This window comes from Monodon monoceros, unplaced genomic scaffold, assembly GCF_005190385.1.
Source record: "Monodon monoceros isolate NGI ecotype Baffin Bay Population unplaced genomic scaffold, NGI_Narwhal_1 Super_Scaffold_21, whole genome shotgun sequence".
In the NCBI taxonomy this organism is placed as follows: domain Eukaryota; kingdom Metazoa; phylum Chordata; class Mammalia; order Artiodactyla; family Monodontidae; genus Monodon; species Monodon monoceros.
In genome coordinates, this window is record NW_021703778.1 from 25993645 (window position 1) to 26006840 (window position 13196).

General features: G+C 36.5%; 1 pseudogene; it reads right to left on the bottom strand.

Annotated features, from left to right (window-relative positions):
• Nucleotides 1-371: 371 nt before the first annotated feature.
• Nucleotides 372-6058, bottom strand: LOC114903794 (annotated as a pseudogene).
• Nucleotides 6059-13196: the final 7138 nt, after the last annotated feature.

A 13196-nucleotide genomic window follows, 5' to 3' on the forward strand; every position in this document is an offset into this window, starting at 1 on the left:
TGAATTTTATTTAATTGCACAGAATGTGTAGATATGTTCTGGAGGGAATGAACATCTAGAATATTGAGGTTTCACATCCAGGAACATGATATACTTTTGGCTCTCTTTAATTTCCCTCTGCAAATTTTTTTAAAATTAATTAATTAATTTTCCTATAGTTTTCAGTGTAGAGTTCTTGGACATTACTTGTTAGATTTATTCTTAAGTATTTTAGGTTTCTTGCTCTATTTTTTAAAAAAAATCTGGAATGAATTGTTAAAGTTATAGATGAACATTAAGGATGAGCACATAGGTATTCCAGAGATGTCAGTGTGTTTAACAGAAGAAATGTTTGCACTGGTTTCTGGTAACTTGCTTGCTTTCTGTGTATCTTAAATTCCCAATTCCACGTCTTTGGCTCGTGGAGAAAGGCTCTCTCTTGCTGCATTTTCTCCCGTTGATGTTTTTCTAGCTGTTTTCCAGGTACTGTTTGTTCTTTCAGCTGTTCAATTGCCTACGTCTTCTTCTTTAGGTTTTGGGTCTGTTTGTCTGTCTCAGGGTCTCTGGGAGGTGACTGAGAGGCTGTCTTTCATGGTGGCTTTGCTAGGTGGGAGAGGAGTCAAATCTGGACTCTTGTCACCTCTTGCTCTCTGCTGTCTCAGCCTCATGCATCCTTTAATTATTAACGGCTGTTTTTGTTGGTGACTTTTCATTTCCAGGTGGTGGTTTCTTATTCTGGGATGGTTCTTTCTCATGCAGTTCAGAATCGGTGACTGGTTCATTTCTTAAAACTTACAAGATGTTGCAAGTTTATATTCTTCACTGGGACTTCACTTAGAACTGCTTGGTAAATTATTGTCTTTCCTGTAAATATTCCATCCAAAAATGGCTGCCAAGAAACCTGTCATATTTCTGCATTTGAAGGTATATTCTAATTGTGCAAGATACAGCTGGGTTAATGCCAAATCTCGTACCCAGTGTTAACACATTATCCAAGAGGACAGGTGATCGTTAAAATGTGCTCACCACCTGGGCACCAAGGAAAATATTTAGAATATTTAGAGGAGACAGGTTTAGAAACGAGTTTGTAGTTTGCAATATCCTACACTTCCTTCATCTCCTCAGATTGTCAAGTTCAGATGCTACTAACATGTGTTCACAAGGGCTGTCGCAGTCTGCCTTAGGACAACCAGTCCCAACTTAAATGCAGAATCACATTTGGCGGGCATGACACGGTAAATAGTACAAATTCCAAACTGCATCATAAATGGAGCCGTTTTTGGGTAATTGAACTACATCAATTTCTCTACTTGCTGCAATGTAATGAAAAATTTTTCCCACAATAGGAAGTTCTTGTCTTGTCAACATCTGTACCAGCTGTTACAACACAGCAGTTGTTTTCTATTCCTTAGCATTGTAATCTTATCAGCCTTAAGGAAACTTTTGTTGACTAAAGCTGCATTAGGTGCACCCAAGTTGAGGTACTGATCTAATCTACAAAATGAAAATATGCCCTTACTCCCCAGGACATGGACAGCCACCTTGTATAGTTAAGGTCCAGGTGATAACACAAAATAATTGTTTGCAAATTTAATTTATTTGCAATCACATTAAAATCGTTGTTGTCAAAGAAGGGAACTTCATTGTTAACATTTCTGGCGCAAATAGTTTCATCTTCTGACCAGAATGGATGCCAATTTTGCATTGTTTTTCTGAATGAAGACTTCAAACATGCTCTGGTCTTTACATGACAAAGTTGGAGCTCAGGTATCCTAGCTGTGCTCTAAGCTGGTTTTAAAATACAGAGAAAGTGTGTAGCATTGTGTTAGGGTCAAAGAAAATAACAAGAATAAAGAAGAATCTTTATTGTATGTTTTTCTGTCTTTTGGATGGCTCCCGACTCATGAGACGGTTTGACAAACAAATTTATGTATTTTTAAATTAAATTTAAAAATTATTTTCATTTTGAAGTGACTGGAGACTCACATTCAGTTGTAAGAAATAATATGAAGAGAACCCGGGTATCTTTTACCCAGCTTTCTACAATGTAAATCTACCTGTAAATCTTTCTACGATGTAATCTACCTGTATTATCTACAGTGATAATCTACCTGTAAGCTATAGCAAAGTATCACCGTCAGGATGTTTACACTGATACAGTCAAGATACAGACCATTCCCATCACATGACTTCCTGCCTTCCTACAGCCCTCTGTCCTCTGCTTCTATAATTTAGTCATTTCAATAATGTTGTGTAAGTGGAATCATATAGAACATAACTTAGGGGGATTGCCTTTTTTTTTTCATTCAGCATAATTCAGATAAGGATTCATCCAAGTTGTATCAATAGCTTGGTTTTTCATTGACTATACTCTATGGTATGGATGTGCCACAATTTAACCATTCATCCATTGAAAGACATTTGGCCTGCTTCCAATTTTTGGCTATTAAGCATAAAGTGTCTATAAATACTTGTGTAGATGATATTGTGTGAACATAAGTTTTCATTTCTTTGCCATCAGTGTCTAGGAGTACAATTACAAGTTTGTATGGTAGCCACATACTTAGTTTTTTAAGAAACTACCAAACTGTTTCCAGAGAGGTTGTACCATTTTACTTGTTATTTATCATGTTGCTGTAGGAATAGGAGAGGAGAAGATTTCTGACAACTTAATGTCTAATGTGTTCCTTCAGGAAGTTGGGAGACCCAAAAGGAGACACGGGTTTGGTGAGATTAAAATCATGGTTTTAGAAACAGACTTACAGACATAGAAAACAGACTTGTGGTTGCCAAGGGGGTGGGGGTGGGGGAGGGATGGAGTGGGAGTTTGGGATGAGCAGATGCAAACTATTATATATAGGATGGATAAACAACAAGGTCCTACTGTATAGCACAGGGAACTATAGTCAATATCCTGTGATAAACCATCATGGAAAAGAATATGAAAAAGAATATATATATATATATATATATCCGAGACACCCTGCTGTACAGAAGAAACTAATGCAACATTGTAAATCAACTATGCTTCAGTAAAATAGATTTAAAAATTTTTTTCAAAATAAATTTAAAAAATGACAAGTTTTGTTTCGAACGTGATGAGTTTGAGATGTCTGTGATGGAAACCCTAGTGGAGCTGGCCTGCCAGCATTTGGACGAACACCCACTGCTCAGCAGTGAGACTGGCAGAAGATGCAGATTGGAGATGTGTGGCCTGGAAGCCAGGAGAGGACACCAGAGTTGAGTGATAAGAATAGAAGGATGTAGAAGAACCCTGAAAATTAGAAGTTCCAGGGGAGTAAGAAACTAAGAAAGAGTCCCTGATGTGAATTTCAGACAAACTGAGGAAATACAGCAGGTGCCCATGTCCAGGAAGCCAAAATAGACCCTGGTTTTAGGACACGCTATAGGTGGACCCCTTTGGTGCTTTCAGTTTCGATGGACTGTTGATGACAGAAGCCATGTTTAAAATTGAACGTGGCCAAGACAGTGTAGACTGGTCTTTGATCCAAGTGGAAATCCAGTCTGGGGAGGCAAAAATGCCTGCTTCCAATGGAGCAGACTTCCTCCCTAAATGTCACATTGTCCTTGGTCAGAATGACTGGAGAGACAAGCTTAAGGGTTTTCCCCAGAGTAGGAGGGAATCAACAAAATCTCGTTGCTTGTAGATGAAGTCCTTATCTCTTAACCTTCATGATTTGATTCTTTAAAATTTTGCCAAAGCCATCACAGTGACTTAAAACGAGGGTAAATTTTCTTTCAAGGGGAATGTTAGGTTTAGGTATGTTGATGGAAATAATCAATAAACAATCTATAATAGGAATAGAAAAGAGTTTTATTCTTGCCAAACTGAGGACGTTAGCCCAGGAGACACAGATCCAAGAAGCACTTGAATCGTGTTCTCCAGACTACAAAATAGGCGAGGCTTATAAAGGCAAAAACCACAGAGTTACGTAAGTTGCTTGTCAAGAATTATAATTGGAGCAGTAAGGGTGCTTGTTAAGCAAGGATTGGTTGGGGTCTGAAATGGTTGCATAGTTACAAGGGGAGACCTTGAGATCATACGGTTGCAGCTGGTAGCTATTCACAGATACTGTTTTGAGAACGGCTGGTGGTGTCCTTCAGTCTGACACAGGTCAGAAAACTCATGTTCACAGGGATGCAGGAACGTGTCTGAAATTATGGCCACCCAGCTCCATTTTGAATGCCTGAACCACAGTTACTCCATTTTGATTTTAAAATGCATTCTTTTCCCTAATGGTTAAGGCAGATGTACGATGCATGTTTGACAGGCTGTAAGAGTCTGTTCTGGTTAGCATAAAATTCAAGCCAAATCGTGTATAAGCCAGAATGATTTTCCCATACCTCAGCATGTGAAAAATTCTCCCATCAGGCATTAATAATGTTGAATGATCACATTAAATAATAAAGAAATGATAATTTAATGGTCAAAATCTAAGGAACTTATACCGGGCAACTGTTGAAATACATCAGTTAAAATTGCTCATAGATCACTTTATCAGGAATCTCTAAAAGCTGTAGTAACAACATACATCAGCTTTTAATGTTTCAATAATTTTTAGATACTCCTTTTATTTACATAGACTTTTGTTTCTTTACTAAAATTATCTGTGAAATATTCAATAAAATAATGTTTATGATCAATATAATGGTATCCCCTTAATTCTGAAAGGATTCTATGGGTTTTTTATAGAATGTCTTATAAAATAAATGACAAGATAATTGTTTGATTAGCCCATGGATGGTAATGACAGGGAAAATGAGGTTGACATTAAAAAATATCATTAAAATATATTTGGCAGTAGGATCTAGAAAACAAATGAGTTAGAACAGCAAAAGAATAGTATCTAATTAACCCTAAAAACAAGAGGAAGACTGATGTTCTTCCCTAGACTATAAACTAAAAAAGCCACTTGCTTTTAAACCTGTCAGGAAGCACCTCCCTCCCCTACTTGACTGATAATAAGCCACAGTCTATCCCAAATTTTGGTACTTAAAGGCTTTTATAGCAAATGAGAGAATAGTAAAGCTAATGCCCCTTAACAGGAATTTCATTTGCACCAGTTTCATTCTGAGTATGACAAATCCATTCAATATACCCGATCTTTACACAAAAATGATTTAAAATGGATGATTACATGGGTACAGTAATTGAACTTTCCCCCTTGGCTATGAGAAAATCATGTCTTTAGCATTAAGGACTCCTTAAAACAACTGAATTTCAATACGAAGAATGACTTCAGAGGTTGGAGGTTAATTTCTCACTTAATTTCTCCATTTTGTACTGCTCCTACCTGTCGTTTGGAGTCTCTGTAATCCAGTTTCTTTCGTTTCTTCCCCTGATGTCTCTAACTGTACCACTTTCCCACTGGAAGATGGGCTTGTCCTTTCTGCCTTAAAGGACACGTTATTCCACTTCTAAGTAGGTTAACTTTGCCACATAAATTTTTTCAGTTAGCGTGTGCCATATGCACTTGATGCTAAAATATGTACTGGGGAGTTTGTCTTTACTTTTAAAAGTGTGGGGTTTCTGACTTCACTCTTTGATCTTTATAAAGCCATATGGTTTTTCTGACCTTGGATAATGTAAAAGATATTTGGAAGTTGAGGATGTGCAAAGGCTGTTGAAAATCCATAGAGAAGTAACAGAACACTCTAACAGAGGACATAACATCACCTTCACCACCTAAAGCATCAATATCTTTATTCTTTTGGATGTATCAGACAGGAGACTTGAATTGTTATCAACAAAATTGAATATCAAATTCATTGCTTATGAGACTAAAATATTTTTCCCACTGTTAGAATTTTCCCCTGGCAGATTATCCATGTGTATGTCAAATGTACAACCAAACCAGTATAATTTAGTGAGTCCAGCATCCTAAAATCTCCTTCCCTGACTAGGCAAATAGGATTCAGTTCAGTATGTTGAAATTTCTCTGTTTAATTAAAATGTTAGGGTACTTGATTTCAAGGAGGTTAGGAAACCCAATCCAAACTTTTATGAGTTTTTAGCTAATTTTAAATTCTATTTTACTTTAGTCATAGCTTCCGTCATGTTTAGTATAGGTAACTGCAAAATAAAATTTTAACATTGTGAGAAAGTAAGTAGCTTTACTCAAATGTCAAGTATGAAAAAAATCAGCTTGTGTAACTGTATGACTTGTCTATGTAATTTGACTGAAGGTGATGGAGGGCATCCAACTTAGAGTATTTTATGTTTTATTTTTTCTATTCTCTGGCCGGATAACAATTCTATCTTTTCTATCCAGTGAAATAAGATATTTACGTGACAAATTTTAGTATATTCCATGCATTTTATTCTATCCATGTTTATGCCCAATACCATCCCAACAGCGAGGCAGTTTGAAAATGAGCCATAATATATTCTTCTGAGTAAATTTACACAAATGTTATATGAATTTGAGAGTCATTTCACTAGTAGGAATATAAGAAGCTTCTTAATTTCCAAGATACACAATAAGCTTGTTAGATAGAGAAAGAAGTTATTACAAGTGTGCTTTTCTCTTCATTTAAAATTGATTCTCAAAGCTGCAAAGGCAGGTAGAAGAGCCAAATCCCCACATTAGTGTGTTCATTGAGGGACATTTTTATCAGAGCACAATAAAATATTTTAAGAATGTGATTCCATGAATTACAGGTCTCAGGTCAAAAATAGATGCCATGCACTTTTACATAAGCTTGCTATATAATCATTCATCAATAATGTATCCTTAATATTTCCTCTGTACCTTTATGACTTTTCAGAACGAATACACAGTTGACATGAATTTTAAGGCTCACATGAGTATCATGAATGCCTGGCAGTGTTACAACACCACAAATTGTGTTATTTCCCTCACACAATAACCAACATTTTTCATACTTTTGTAAATAAGGGAGCCAATGGGTTGCAGGCATTTTGTCATTAGAAGATAGCTATGTAACTCTAAGAAATTGTTTTTAATATTATTGCGACATATTAGTTCTAAATAATTTAGAAGCAATTTGGATTTTAAGCATGTGGTCTAGGAGGGCTCAAAGGACAGTGCCCTTTAAAGAACTCAGTATAGTTAACTAACATCAGTAACCAAGAATTTTAGGAATACCTGCTCTAAGGTTCTGCATGTAGTTTTAAAGGAAACACCCAGGAGAACATGCACATTGACACGGCTTTAAATCCATGGCCTCCAACTTTGGTTAGAATGAAAATACTCTACTGTCATGTCCTTGGTTCTCAGTTGCAAAGGGTCTACTGGCCCATTTTAGCAGAGAATGGCTCAGCAGTAAACAACTGTCCATGGGCTAACGCACCTGTGAAAGCTGTTTCAGAAAGTGACAGCAGGAAGCTAAGTGGAAAGAACCAGAAACGCCAGAAATAATCAGGTGGGCACAACAATTCCTGCTCCAGCTGTGCCCGCCCACAAGCTGGGAGGCTTAAAAATCCTGCAAGAGAGGCGGTCAAGAAGATGATAGAATATTCTATCACTGTGGAATCTGCTGAAAATTCAATCTGACTTTTATAATTTCTAAGTCTTATCTCAAAATCAAATTTTAAACCTGCCAACCCAACCACCAGAATCCTCTTATTGAAAAAAAAGTCATATTATGTATACCCTCAACCAACTGATTTATGATTCTGCCAATTCAGCAAAAGAAATGTGTTCAGTTTTATCAAACTGCAAGATTCTTTGAAGCCCTGATTTCTGCATACTTTCTACGTCTCTAATTTCTTTATACTCAAAAGAATGTCCTTATCAATGGATTAAGTTAGGAGGTTACATCTTAATATTCCAGCTGCTCTGTACAATAAGGTTAATATATGACGTTCTTCACTTTTTTCTTTCCCCACTGGAAAAATAATGGCTAACAATTTGCCTTGAACTGCAAATCTGTTTTTTTGGTCATATGAGGTTATTTCTGGAACTTTTGTTGTAAAAAATGAGAAAGTCAAGGGTGGAAGTTACAAATTTCTAGTAAGTCACTGGTTCCAATAGATGAGTTAGTTCTTCTCACAATTAATCCTCCAAACCAATATGACACAGTTGTTCATAGTCTGTGTTAGGTATGGTATGGAAAAAAAATGTTTTTAATCACCAGCCATAGATTCTGCTCTTCCTGTAACAGAATTGACAAGTAATTTTTATAAACACTTACTTAGGAAAATCTCTTTCTTGTATCACATATATAAAATATAAGATCTCACTATAATATACTAATATTCTAAGAAGTTGTTATGAAGACTAGCCAATACATTTTGTTGTCATTGAAATGACAGCAAAACAAATTTGGCCCTCAGCATGTTAAAATGTCACTTTTTAAAAAATTCAAAATCAGAATTAATTGGTGTTGAGCCTTGTTGGTTGCTCTTGAGTAAATTATTCCAAGATCTATGTACCTCTTTCCCACAGGCTTTCTATAAAAAAAAAGAAAGAAATGTAAAATATGTAGCATCTCTTTGTTAAGGGATTGTATAAGCTTCTGTTCTATGTTTCCATTAGAGAACAGTGAAAAATACAATCTCTTAGTGCCTCATTAAGTTAAGAGAGTTTTAGGTGGATGTCATCTTTGCACTTTCCTCAGATTAACTGAGAGGGTTGTGAATGGAGAATTGTAAGTAATCGGTGTGATTAGTAGGGTCTGCTGGCCCTTCACCAGCACCCACCTCTCAAGAGCGGTCGTCTGGTCTTCTCCATAAAACTGAACTGTGTGTTGTGGATAATTCCCTGTGACCACCTGCCTGATTGATGGGCAGGCCAGTTTTGTGGTGGGGGCAGGGGACTCTCTCCTGAGCTGGGGAGTCCCTAAAACTAAAAGTCCCTAAAACTGCTTTGTAAAGGCACCATTTATCAAGTCATTGAAATGAGTCTCCATCTCTTGGTGCCTTGAAATGTCTGTCTCATAGAAACTCTCAGTCCATTGGTGAGGAAGATTCCTCATTTTGCCAAATCCTAAAAGAGTGGACCTATAAATTCATTTCAAGTTTTGTACTATTATTAGTTATGGCTTAAGTGATTTAACATTATTATAAAGAACGACTGATTGGCTAAGTAGATAGAGAATATTCTAAGGGCGATGTAGAGAGCATCTCCTAGGTAGCTCCACCTGACACACAAATACAGCTTTTATCATCATCTCCTCTCCTAAATTTTTTTGCTTTTATCACCTTAAGTAGCATTTACTCACTCTATAGATAACCAAACACCAAACATCATTATCATCTTTGAGCCTTAGATATTAAAAAGGCAAAAATATGGATACTGGGGATATTTAAAGAAGTATGGTTTGTTCAGAGAAAATTATTTGAAATATAAATTTCCTTCTAAAATCTATATTTATAAACATTTGTAATCATATTTTTAGCTAATTTCATCCAGGCGCAACTGTGCTCACTCATTATTACCATTTGGCACTCTGAAAGTTGGTGGATTTATTGTATTTCTATCAATAATTACTATTCACGTGTGTATTCATTGTGAAATTCATTCTAATGGGATTCCCTAGTTTATATAGGATGCTCTCAATTCTTCAGGCAAGAACTTAGCAGTCATTTCATTTCCTACTTTTAAAAATGAAATTCATATGCAGTTAATAACGCATTTAGTACAGTATCTGAAAGAGATGAGAAATTTTGCAGTGACTTCCTTCAAAAAATAGGAAGTCACTTTTAAAGAATGGGTTAATGCATGGTCAGAAATAAAATACTTATCCAGCTTTAAATTCGATTCAAAACCCACAAAGCCTGGAGCTTCAACATGAAATAATGGTTTATTGCTTTGCTTAAATTATTTTTCCCTTTTCTCCAATAATTTTTTTTTTTAATTCACTGATTTATAGAAAACAACTCCAGATCTGTAAGCCTGAGGAGGTAATTTTAGCATGAGCTGAAGAGAAAATTTGAATTACTCATTTTCTTTTTCACTTGTTTTCATTCTTTGGGAAACAAATGCAGTGCAGGGACATTCGGGATCATCTAGTCCTATTTGCTGTAGAGGTGAGAAAACCTGTGCCCAGAGAGACAAAGCCAATCACCCAAAATACACCAGATACTTAGCAAAGTCGAGTGGATAATCAGGTCTTCGAGTCTAGTGGATGGAGGGCCTGCATCCCAGCCAGGGGCCCCATCTTTTCCCAGATGTAATATAACTTATTCTTATACTTCTTTAATTTGAAAACAAACAACCCTGCTGGGCTTTTCTCTCTATGTAAATGCAAATTTAAAAAGGCACATTTCTCTGTTAATAAAAGACCTTCATTTGTCTTTAAAATCTCTGAGTTAGAAAATTTAACAAATAGGCAGAACTTGTGTTTGGCATGCTTGTGGCTCCCTGGCTGGGTTGCTGATCCCTTCCCAGTGACGCTTATTCTCACACTCCCTGCAATCTAAAGACAATCGCTCAGAAGCACGACATAAGGTGTATCCCTCTCAAGGGCATGTGGGATTCTGAAGATGCAGTCTCTTGAAGGAATGCCTTATAGTGATGGAATGTCAGATAGTCATGTGTATAATTTTAGATGAAGAATCTGCCTGTAGCTTTTTCCATCAGGCCACATCTATTTACGCATGTGTTTATTTATATCCCATCTTACTTCCAAAGGGATGTGTGCCCATACAACACCCCACAGGAGGCCAGTTTTCTGCCCAAGTTTAGGCAAGCCTTCTGCAATATTTAGAGCCTCTAAGTGCATCATTAATTCTGAGATATCTAGATATTTTTAGTCATTAAGTACTACCAAGAGCTGCAGGACTGTCCCTAAGGTATAAATACAGAGAAAAAGATGAATAAGTTATGAAAATCACAAGCAAAAAAAAAATAGAGTTTAAAAAAAACTACAAAGAAAACAAGAAAAGTGGCTAAGTATCCAAATAACCATATTTTTTAAAAAATGAAAAGTTTCGCTTATACTAAAATCAATTCAAAGCCACGTCTTCAAAGTCTAATAAGCTCCTTTATACTAATAAGTATCAACATTTTGTCTCTCTTAGCAAAATGTTAATGCAATGCAAATGGTATTTCTCAATCTTAAATAAATGTACTCCACTTGACTATAAATTAATAGAAATAGATCCAATTATAAGACTTTAAAATATTCCCCTTTTAAAAAAACAACTGCTAAATTATATAAATATTAAAATCTAGAAAGAAAACAGAATACATTATTGGGTCAATAACTTGCCATAAACGTCTCAAATTAATTATTAACTTCCTACAATCAACTAATTTATTTTGATCTACTAAAACATAAAGGATTCCACATAATTTATTGTTAATTACATCAATTTCATCTGTAATGCTGTATATTTTCCATTGAGCTTTCATTAGAGCTATTTATATGTGTACTGTTATAAACATAGTATGTATTAGGTTTCTTCTAGAACTGCAGTCATCAAGGAGAAAAGAGTAATCAGAAGTGAAGTAGAGTAAGAATGGTGTCATTCAACAGAGTGCTAGAAATGGCAATCGGAAATAGTTGTTTGGAAATTAGTTTGCCTTCCCTCTGGCCAGTGTTTTCTCACACAGAGTCATGGGCCCTAGTGTTCTCACGAATTGCCTGCAACAGGGCATCTCGAACTTTAATATGCGTAGCAAATGCCCTGAGTATCTTGCTAGAATGAAGTTTCTGAATCTATAGGCCTGGGATGGGACTCTTGAGTCTGGATTTTTAACACTATCTCAGATGATGCCAACCACTGATTTGCAATCACAACTTGTATAGCAGTGCTGCAGGGTGATAGGTCTCAAATGTGGTCCCCTGTCCACCTGCTACAGATTCATTAGATGGCTTATTTTGTTTTTTAAATGCAGAATTCTAGAGATGACCCCAGATCCAGTGACTCTAAGTTCCAAGGGTAGGGCAGAGTTTTCAGCAAGCCCTCCACATGGCAGTCTCTGCCCAGCAGAGTTTGAGGAACGCCGCTCCATGGGAAATTCGCAGGTGTGTGCGTCTAACCCTAAATGTATGACATGAGAGTCAAGGGCAACTTTCTGCAAAGTAATTAGATGAGTACAAGGCTACTAAAAAGAGAACTGGTGCAAACAATTACTGCCCGGAAAAAGTGATTCCAGATCATTAACTTTCTGAGATATCTGTCATCTTGTCTCTGTGTGATACTCTTACTCCTAGACCAGGAGCCCTCAGACTTCAGCATCCATCAGAAACACCTGGGGGTCTCAGTAAAACCCACCCATTGATTACGTAGGTCTGGGTTGGGGTTCCAAAAATTTGTGTTTCTAAGTTCCCAACTGATGCTGATGCTGTTGGTCTGGGGACATACTTTGTCCTGCATGACAGCATGATCTTGACAGTTCACAAAACCTAGGATGTCCATGTCCTGTTGGATTTATTTATTCAATCCAAGTATCACTTGAAGACGAGTACACTTATTCAACACAAACTGCCCACAAGTTGAGACAGTCCATGGGGCTAAAGAAAGAATCATAAAATAGAATCTCTGCGTTCTGGGATTCTGCTGTCCAAGGAGACAAGTCAAACTAACATATGACACCATTCTATGATACTTCAAGGAAACACACAGCAAAGTGTTAAAAATGAATGACCTATACCCACTCTAGGAGTTCCGAGAATTCAGTGTGGCCTGAATTAACTTGAATTGTTTTAATTAACAATATGGTACTGAAGTGTTCCTGTTTGCAGTGATAGCAAATTGAAAGAATATTAGTTCAATCTTTGCTGACTTTTTGTCCCTTTCTACGGAGGCAATTATATCTCTTACAAATAATGATTGCTTTGTTCCTTTCTTTCCAATTCTTGCAATTTTAACTCATTTTATTTTCTATTTCCAATGTAATTTAAAAAAATGATGTAACATATCACATGGATCTAAAACAGGCCTGCTGTAGTGCATGACCTGAGTGTGCCCTTTCATATCCCATTCACAGGAGGTTTTAGGGAATGCTTCCCCCTAGGATCTCATGCACTTAGAATCTGATATGAAGGGCATTGAAATTATGCAATGCACAGCATTTAAAAAAATATATATATAGATTTACATCTACCATGTCTTTTATGTTTATGTTTAAAGATGCACTGGGAAAAGTCTTATGGCCACTTTGTCCCCAAGACATCTGGTTCTCACTTTCAACCCCACAAGACTAACCCCTGCATTTTGCATCTTTCTGGAATTTTTATATGTCTATTAAAGCAGATATGAATATATAATGTTATTTTAGACC